General features: G+C 34.5%; 2 long non-coding RNA genes across 2 annotated transcripts; both read right to left on the reverse strand.

The window, feature by feature from the left end:
* Positions 1-995: 995 nt before the first annotated feature.
* Positions 996-2,522, reverse strand: LOC116107685. Its single transcript, XR_004124510.1, has 5 exons — positions 2,467-2,522; positions 2,253-2,318; positions 1,484-1,681; positions 1,334-1,389; positions 996-1,222 (listed from the first exon to the last, which is right to left on the reverse strand). It is a non-coding gene; the product is annotated as an uncharacterized LOC116107685 (long non-coding RNA).
* A 6-nt stretch (positions 2,523-2,528) lies between these two features.
* Positions 2,529-3,777, reverse strand: LOC116107686. The gene is made up of 3 exons (XR_004124511.1): positions 3,572-3,777; positions 3,152-3,223; positions 2,529-2,677 (listed from the first exon to the last, which is right to left on the reverse strand). It is a non-coding gene; the product is annotated as an uncharacterized LOC116107686 (long non-coding RNA).
* Between the last annotated feature and the right edge of the window lie 5,142 nt (positions 3,778-8,919).

Consider the following 8,919-nt stretch of genomic DNA (forward strand, 5'->3'; position numbering starts at 1 on the left):
TATTAATTACATTCTCTTTTTATAGCAAACTTCGCCGGAATGCTTATCAGAGTTGCCGACCGGGACAGGAATTATTGCCGGACTCTACAATCTTGATAACTGGAAACTTATGGATATGAATATGTTGCGTAGGTGGCCTCAAGCAGATGAGTTTAACAACTCGTCTTGTACACTTTCAAATAATAGTAAACTGCTCTCCTGCTGTTGCTAGATCACTTGTAAAATCATGTCGTCATTTTCACATTGTTGCAGTAGTTCATTACTCGGGATTATACAGCTGGCCAGCAGCTAAACGCAGATGCTTTACAGCTTCAGCCTTGCGACCTACATATATAAGCACGGAAAACCCATAGTTGTGCCCAAACAATAGACCTAAATTGTAATGACGATAGTTGATCAATTCTGAGACAAGCAATTATCAGTTTTATAAGTAAAAATCTTGAGAAAATGATTGTAAATTCATACCTTGAAGTAATACCAATCCATCATATAATGGGCTTTGGAACTTTTTTTCCTCTGGCTCTTCCAAATTGCAATTCTTTCCAGGTGTACATTCCTTCAGCCATTTTCCCCTGTAACATACAGAAAAGTGAAACAAACAAAAGAAAATGATGCCTTTTTTCATCGAGTAATATAATTTAAGCCTGCCGACCCAACTCGAAGTTCACAAGTGGCCCAGGGCTGGGTCCTAAAATTGAACTCAAATCGTAGCATAAATTTGAGAATAATATGTTATGCTCATAGCCTTTTATTTCAGAAAAGCATCACTGATTTTACCTGTCTTATATAGCAACACAGCGCACCGAGAAGCAACAATTTAGGAATCATATTTTCAACTTCTGTGGGATTGGCGGAGATGAAGACTGATGGATGTCAAAGAACAGGTTTTAGTTATGACCTACCAGATGTTGATATAAGCAGAAAAAATACTTTCAAATTTCCTGTCTTATATGCTCTTCCAACATAATAATACCTTGTCTTTAAAATTCTGTAATTACCAAAAATCATGTATAAAGCATGCTTCCCGCCTATATAAATCCTACTTTATATACTAAACATCTGATTGTGAAAAAACATAAGATAACTAAATTAAACTAGACGAACCTTGGAGATAGCATGCTCCAACTATTCAATAGCCTCCGCTAGCAGTCCTTTCTGCAGTTGAGTCTGCCCCATAACTATCAAAGCATTTATGTAATCAGGATCCTTATCAAGCACCAGTCTGTCATCAAACATTAACCACTTAGTGCAACAACTATTATTCGATGTTTTAATAACAAAAAAACTACAGGAGGCAGAGGGAAGGAAAGGAGGCATAAGAAGAGAAAGTTACTGCAAAAAAGAAAATGCTCTTTCTTTCTGTCCTTTTGACAAGTGTTTGACTGAAAGCTGTCCAGAATCCAAACAACAAAGATGTAAGACAACATGCAACACAATCCTTAACATTCAAATTGTCGGTGAGGTTCTGAGGTTAGTCACTTACAGCTACCAGTTTCTCTAGGGTTAGGTACTTGACAGATATTTTGCGTTGCTTTGCAGGGGAATCCAAATGTTTTTCAGGATTATCAATTTCTTCAGATTTTTCCAGTGCTGATGGAGCATCCTTGTCAGGTAACCCCAACTTTGCATGAGTAGGATGTTTGAGGGATAATTGTTGCAAAGTTGATTATGAATTCACACACTAGACCAGCTAAAACATATCACACATAGGAACGAATTCTTTCCAAAAAAGAAAATTGCAATAACTACCTAAGTCATACTAAATGTGCTATTAGTAACCCAATAAGACGACCCAGCAAATCAAGGCAAATAAATTGGTGAGTATACCCAGCACAATGTCAGGGGAACTTCCCTATCAAATACAAACCTTTCTGATAAGGGTAAAGACCAGCATAGAAAAAGAAATTAAAATGAAATAGATAGCAGTGTTTTCACAATCCAATAGGCCATTGGCATTATCTGTATTTATGTATCAACTTTTGCCCATTCAGCCGAGGATGAGGTAACATATATGAACCACTTAGTTTGAATGGTCCCTAAATCAGTTATGCGATTAGGAATCTATCCTATGAGCTTAAATTCTGAGATTAATGATTACTCAATAAACTGTGGACAAATACAAGAACAAAAACAAATTTCACTTTGAATCTCAATAAACAATAAAAATATCCAAGAAGCTAAGCGAAAAGGGAAATCTGATTTAAAATCATGGAACATAATTTCAAAGTAGAAATGAAGGTAGAATATTTTACCTAAGGAATACAATAGCCAATAAAAAATAAAGGTAGCATCCAGACATCCAAATATCTCTTGTAATACTGCAATAAGGAAGATAAATAATTTGTACTAAATATGGTATAAATATTACAGGGGAAATTATATGCCATTCTTATTCTCACAATTGACGTGAACATAAAATATGGACAGTAAAAAATTTAGAATGTAATAATATAGCAGTAAGCAAACCTAAACAAAACTGTTCACAACTCATTTTTGCCGATAAGCCATGCTTCTTATTTTCCAAGTGAAGATTTACTAAAAGAAATCTGGAAAATATATCAAACAAGTAATAAGATGACCAATGAATATTAATTCACAATTCTATCACTATTGGAAAGATGGGGCCTAAAAGACCATGAGGGAATTCAGTCAAGTTCTGGAACCACAAAGTCCCACCCTGCAATAAATTCCATGGACAGAGCATCATACATTCTATGCTCCTATGGCAAAATAACATCACATTCAAAAAAAAATATGAGACATATGCAGGGGAACGAAAAGCAAAAAGAGTTTCATTGATGAGAATATTAAAGATAAAACAGAGATCTTGGCAACCAAATTAAGAATTGTAAACTGTTTCATTCAGTATAAAACTAATAAGATGAGAACCAACAAAAACTATAGAAATAAGATGTGTAATTGTCATATGTCATCATTATAAAATTTATGCTACATGTTGCAAGAAGCATGGCCAAATTGTATGGTTCAGAAACATATCAAGTCATTTGTAATCCAAAAGAAAGTAATAACAAGATAGGTAACAATAAAAGATATTAATCTATGAATACATAAAGACGATATTACTATAGTAAGCATTAATACATATATATTTATTGTTCTATACAAATATTTAAGCATGTTAGTGCCTTACACGATCAAACCCTGGATGACCCTCCAGTGAAATTTTCCGAATTCTGGTCACACCTAAGAGAAAACATGGGACCTGAAGAATTGAACAAAACACAACAAAATAAATAAGTACAAAATTTATTCAACCAAACTATGTACTAGGCTACTGTTGTTTAAAGTTTCAGCCTAAAAGACAGAAGACAAATACATCAAAATACCACAAGAATTAAGAAAAAAAAAGCAAAGAAAACAATAATAGTACAGAAATAACTGGCTCTCTATATAGATTCCAGGCTTTTGAATCTAACTCAAAATCCTCTAACCAACATCTATCTATTTCTTTCAGTTAGAAGATGTGTATTTCTTTCTCTGTCTGTGTGTCTTGGCTTGAGATGGGAGAAGAAAGGTAAAGTTATTTACACAATATATTTAGCTGTGTCACCTGGATGGACAAGGAGGCAAGGAACCACAGAAATGAGGGGCACCCCCTTGCTTTTGCTTCCCTCGGAAAAAGTGAAATTTGATCAATGAAACTCCTTCCTGACTGAGGTGGTGGCAATGGAGGAGGCACTATGAGAAGTGCATATGAGAGTCAAAAAAAAAAATTTATTGCAAATTAAATATATGAACAACAATGAAAGGAGGAGGGAGAATGACCCTGCAAGAATTCCAGAAGAACAAAACACATATACATCCAATTTAATATGTGTGGGTAAGAAAGCGAGTTCATGGTATCAAGCAACTTAAACTAGTGAACATACCTATGGACAGGAACAAAATGTCCATGATAAGTAAGTTGAGATTTTTAATTTGTCCTCAATTATTCTGTACCTACAAAACATTTTTCAAGAAAAATGATGAGCCATCCACTGTCAAAGGAACTGCCTTTGAAAAAACTGAAGATGCAACATTGAAATTTTGGAGCTGATAGTTTTACTGATGAAACTGACGCTTTGGATTTGAATTTGCTTTCCGATTACCATCGAGAGAAATTAAAACTCAACAATACTAAATATAGTTTCAACTATAATCAAACAACATAAGTGTCTTTAAGTTGATCATGTACTCTATAAATTGAAAGGCAACTAATCGGTTTAGTGAAGCGGCTGGCGTGCGCGCTACGAGCTGGAGATTCCTCCATCTCACTGGCCACCATTTTGATAAAATGTTTTCATCAATCCAATTTGGGAGGTTTTAGCTTCATGTACCTTATAGACATAAAAAACAATAAAAATAAAAATTGATACATCTTGCAGGAAGAGAGCTGATTAGAGGACAAAGAAGAAAATTGCTTATTCTTGTATGGAATGAGGATTGGCTAATGGATATGAAAGGTATTTATGCATACATAGAGGAAATGTTTTACATTCATAAAAAGTCTTTAAACCAATTAGATGGGCACTCTCTGCAGAAGATATACAGCATGTGTGGGATACTCACTTTCCACTAACTTCAGTGTTTACAGAAATTTTAAGCAACGGGAGTTATGTATTACCATATATCTTAAAAGAAAGAAGTTCGTGCATAAATTTCTTTTTTCTGTGCTTAGGTTGGTCAAAAGACCCTCCAAAAGTAAAAACCAAGTTCACCTACACAGATAGGAAATTAGTGGAAAGCATGCATCTCATAGTTGTTTTGTTTTAAATCAAAAAGCAATTTAACACCTTCTATGTAATAATATCTCCTTCTCATACAATTTTAAGTCCTGCAGAGATTTTAGTTAAAATTAGTATTTACAAATAAGGACGGATAGATCCATAGAAGAAAGAGAACATAGAGCATATAGCATATCCAAGGAATAGTCATTCAGAAATAAAGAAAATCAGTATATCTGCAATTGATACTCAAAATATTACAATAAAATACAGTGTTTCACTTGTAATTTGATTAATTGGTGGAAAGGATAAGAAAGACAGGCTAAAGTGATTCATGACATAAAGAAAAATTACAAACAAAATGATAGATACAGATCACTAACCAGTACAAAAATTGCTATTGAATAAGACTTAGATTTTAGTTGGATAAAAAGTTAATTAAAAATTTATTATCAATTATTCAAATTTGCTTGGCTCACATATGTAACCAACACTTGTTTGAGAAAAGAATCTAAACAAATAATGCAGTTACCAACATGTAAGAAAAGAAATAACAAATATAAGTTGCATTGTTACTGAAGCAAAACTCGGTTATAAAAAAGAATACATTTCATATGATTTCTGTTCTAAAGTTCAAAACAATTTTCAGGCAAAACCCAGAACATGCTCTCTGCTCTAAAATGGCAGGCACTAGATTGTCAAAGCTCATAAAAAGAGAAAACTACCACCTTCCAAAACGAAAGGCCTTCGTCTTTAAAGAATTTTCTGGCAACTCCATCTAAAATAAGACAAAAACATTAGTATAGGACATTTGATAGGGACCAAAAGCAAAGAACAGCTCATTTAGATGATCAATTGATGTAAATTAAGAAAGCAATAGAGTGGATTTTATAGCAGAAGGGAGTTATTCAGGCTAAAATCATCAAATTTACATGACGAGAGTATGAGAGAAATTTCCAAAAAAACAGGGGCAATTACTTTGCAAGATATCCTCAACTTTTGGGAGGAGAGACACACTCCACATTTCCGACAAGTTAAACAATCCGGAAATAGTGATTATTGATCAGCAAGTTTAAATTCCAAAATCCAACTTGTGTTTCAATGCAATCCCAGACTTCGAAATATAAAAAAGGACACACAAACACAGAAAGAAACAAAAACATAACCATTATGCAATCAAAATATATACAAGGATATAAAATCCTTTAATGACTTTTCAAATTTCAAACATGAATGACAATTACATAATAAAATTGATCACTCAGCATTCTATACATACAAATTTAATCATTCAATACTACAAATGATGCCTCAAATTAATTTAACTGAAAAATGAGTTCTTTCAACTGAATGAAAGATAATATTTGGACAAAGTGTCGCACATACCTCATCAATCAGCCCCTTTGAATTCAAGCATGCAGTTGGGTGCTGCATTCTATTAGTTCTTCATAGGCATTTGCGCATAAATTCTCATTTTGATTATGCAATCTAATATAAGGAAAAACTGGAAGATAAAGAGAAAGGCATGCTGAGTATCCAAATACTGTTTCTGAAAACTCCAACCTAATGTATTTTCCTGAGATTCATATCTATTTGTTTCCAAAAAGTAAAAAAACTGTACCTTGTAAAATAAAAAATAAATTCTGTATTTTAGCAAGCTCAGCAATCATAACACAAATAGGCAAAGCAATGGCCAATAAGGCATCAACAAAAGTTATCTTCATCACCATGTTAGCACGTGTCCTAACAAGTCTCTGGTGAATAAGCACAACATCTCACACAAAACAAGATGCATCAATGCATTAGATGCGGTCGTCTATTACCTTTATAGACCCTAACTCAAGATGATAATGATACTTTATGAGTTTCTACGGATTGGAAGCATTTATTCTAGGCGTTAACTAAGCTCAACAGTCTTTTGATCATCTTAAAGTAAGAGAAGTGCAGAAAGATGCCACCATTTCATCAGAAACTTTCTGAAGTTGCAAAAATCATCAACCTCCCCAAAAATTCCCAAAAACATTTAAAACTAAGTCTATAAAATTTATCATAACTAAAACCGCAAACACAACACCACTACAATCAAGAAGCTTTTCTTTTTATGTTATAATATCAGCAACAATTAAATTACACGATTCTCAATTGTAAATAAGAGATGGTATGGTTATATTTTAAATTATCGCATCAAAATCAACCGTTAACCAAAAAATAATATTCATCCTCATTGAATATGTTAACTCTCCATACAATACAATACCAACATTATAGAAATAACCATGATATTTAAAGAAACATTTATTCTCTAAGTTTTAAAAGATTATCAGAAACTACCATAAAAAAAAAAGTCTCCACATATCTCTAAACCAAACAATCTACTCTTACGAAGCTTTCCCTTTCTTAGATATAATCACATCAACATTGAAAAGTAGCATGAAAACTGAGAATATTCATCCTCATTCAATGGTCTTAAGTATTAACTTCTCGACATGATACTGTATCAGCATTATTGAAATAACCACCAGCAAAAACCCCACTATCTCTCTTTACCCTTTATTTGATCAGAATTCTTCAAAATAATCTAATTCTGCTCACACTAATTCATTTTCAGTTACGTAAAAGTTTTTTTTTTTTTTTCTTCAAAGGGCTTTGACTTTGGGCGTCCCATTTCTAACAAGAACTAAAAAAATAAAGCAAAAGAGCGAGTACCCAAAGAAGGCAGGGACATCCTGGTAAAAAGGGTCGCGAACGATTGTGTCCATGATGTCAAAGAGCAGTATGGGGAGCTTTCTCTGTTGAGTTTGTCCATCAAGGAGGCCATGAGGGGCCTTTTTGTTGTTTTTAAAGCTGGGATTTAAAGAAATTCTATGGGTTTTCGAGGAAGGTTTTAGAGGGATTGCTGTCGTTGAATCAGTGTGGTAGGTACTCTCATAGACAGTGCTGCCATTCAGACTGTAGTTCCGAATTGTGTGGTGGGTTGGGGTTGTTTTTGTTGGTTCCGGGAAAATGAAGTTGGATTATCATTTTAGTCCCTTGTTTTTTGTTTAATTCTAGGTTTAATTTTTGACTACCTTACTTATTAGATTCTAAAATATTCCCTAGTCTGGAAACTATCCATCACGTTCTTGTATGTATAAGTTGTATTGTACTAGTGATGATTCATAGGATAGTTCAATGAAACGAGCCGCTTGCGAGCTGGCTCGGCTGGCTCATTAACGATTCGAATTGGTTGAATTCGAGCCAGTTTAACTCAGTTTGTGAGAGGTTACGAGCGAGTTAGATCCTGACTCGGCTGGCTCGTTAGGCTAGGAGCGAATCAGGCTCAAACTCGTAAGGGCGATTTAGGGTTTTAAAGTAAGGGGGATTAAAAAAAAAAAATTCAAAGGAAAATTTTCAAAAATGAAAAAAAATCCCCGATTTTTAAGCGTAAGAACACGACTCCACCACTGTTTGTTGTAAACCCAATAGGAGTTAACACATTTTAGGCAAGTGTAAGACGCCTCTAGTTTCTTTCTTGCGTCATCTTGCTTCGTGGAGTCTTTTCAAATCTCGCCGTCAAACGGCTCAAACCCTCGCTTGCCATGTCTGCTTCATGAGGTCTCTTTCAAATCTCGTCGTAAACGACCTAAACTCATCTGCTTCGGGTGTCGTTGCTTCGTGGGGTCTCCTTCAATCTCGTTGTCAAACGACTCAAACCCATCTGCTTCGTCGTCGTCCGTCGTGTTTTCGGCTTGTCGCAGATGACAACCTTTCAAATCCGTTGTCGCAGTCGACGGTCAAGGTTGTTGTCTTGCTGAAGGTGTCAGCTTGTAAAAGGTAATATTTAGTGTGTTATTTTGGTCACAGATATGAATGTTATCTGGTTTTAGTTTGATTAATTTATACATACAAAGTCACACTCACACACAAACGAAAGACCCATTCATGGTTTTTATACTCTGTTTATTCGACCATCAATTCAGTTATCAAATACCACAATGCATTATGCAAATATTTGATAACTAAATTGATGACCCGGTCCCAGAAAATATTTGCTGCATGGTGAGGACCTCTAGAACCAACCAATAACTATCTACTCTAAATTTAAAAAAAAACTGCAGTTTTTCTTTTTTGCTGGCTCGGAACCGGCCGAATCAACTCGTTAAGTCCATTTGCAAGCCTGGCTTAAAACCATTTCCCTTACACGAGCCAATCCAAG

The sequence above is a fragment of the Pistacia vera genome, unplaced genomic scaffold, assembly GCF_008641045.1.
Source record: "Pistacia vera cultivar Batoury unplaced genomic scaffold, PisVer_v2 Contig545, whole genome shotgun sequence".
Taxonomy (NCBI): domain Eukaryota; kingdom Viridiplantae; phylum Streptophyta; class Magnoliopsida; order Sapindales; family Anacardiaceae; genus Pistacia; species Pistacia vera.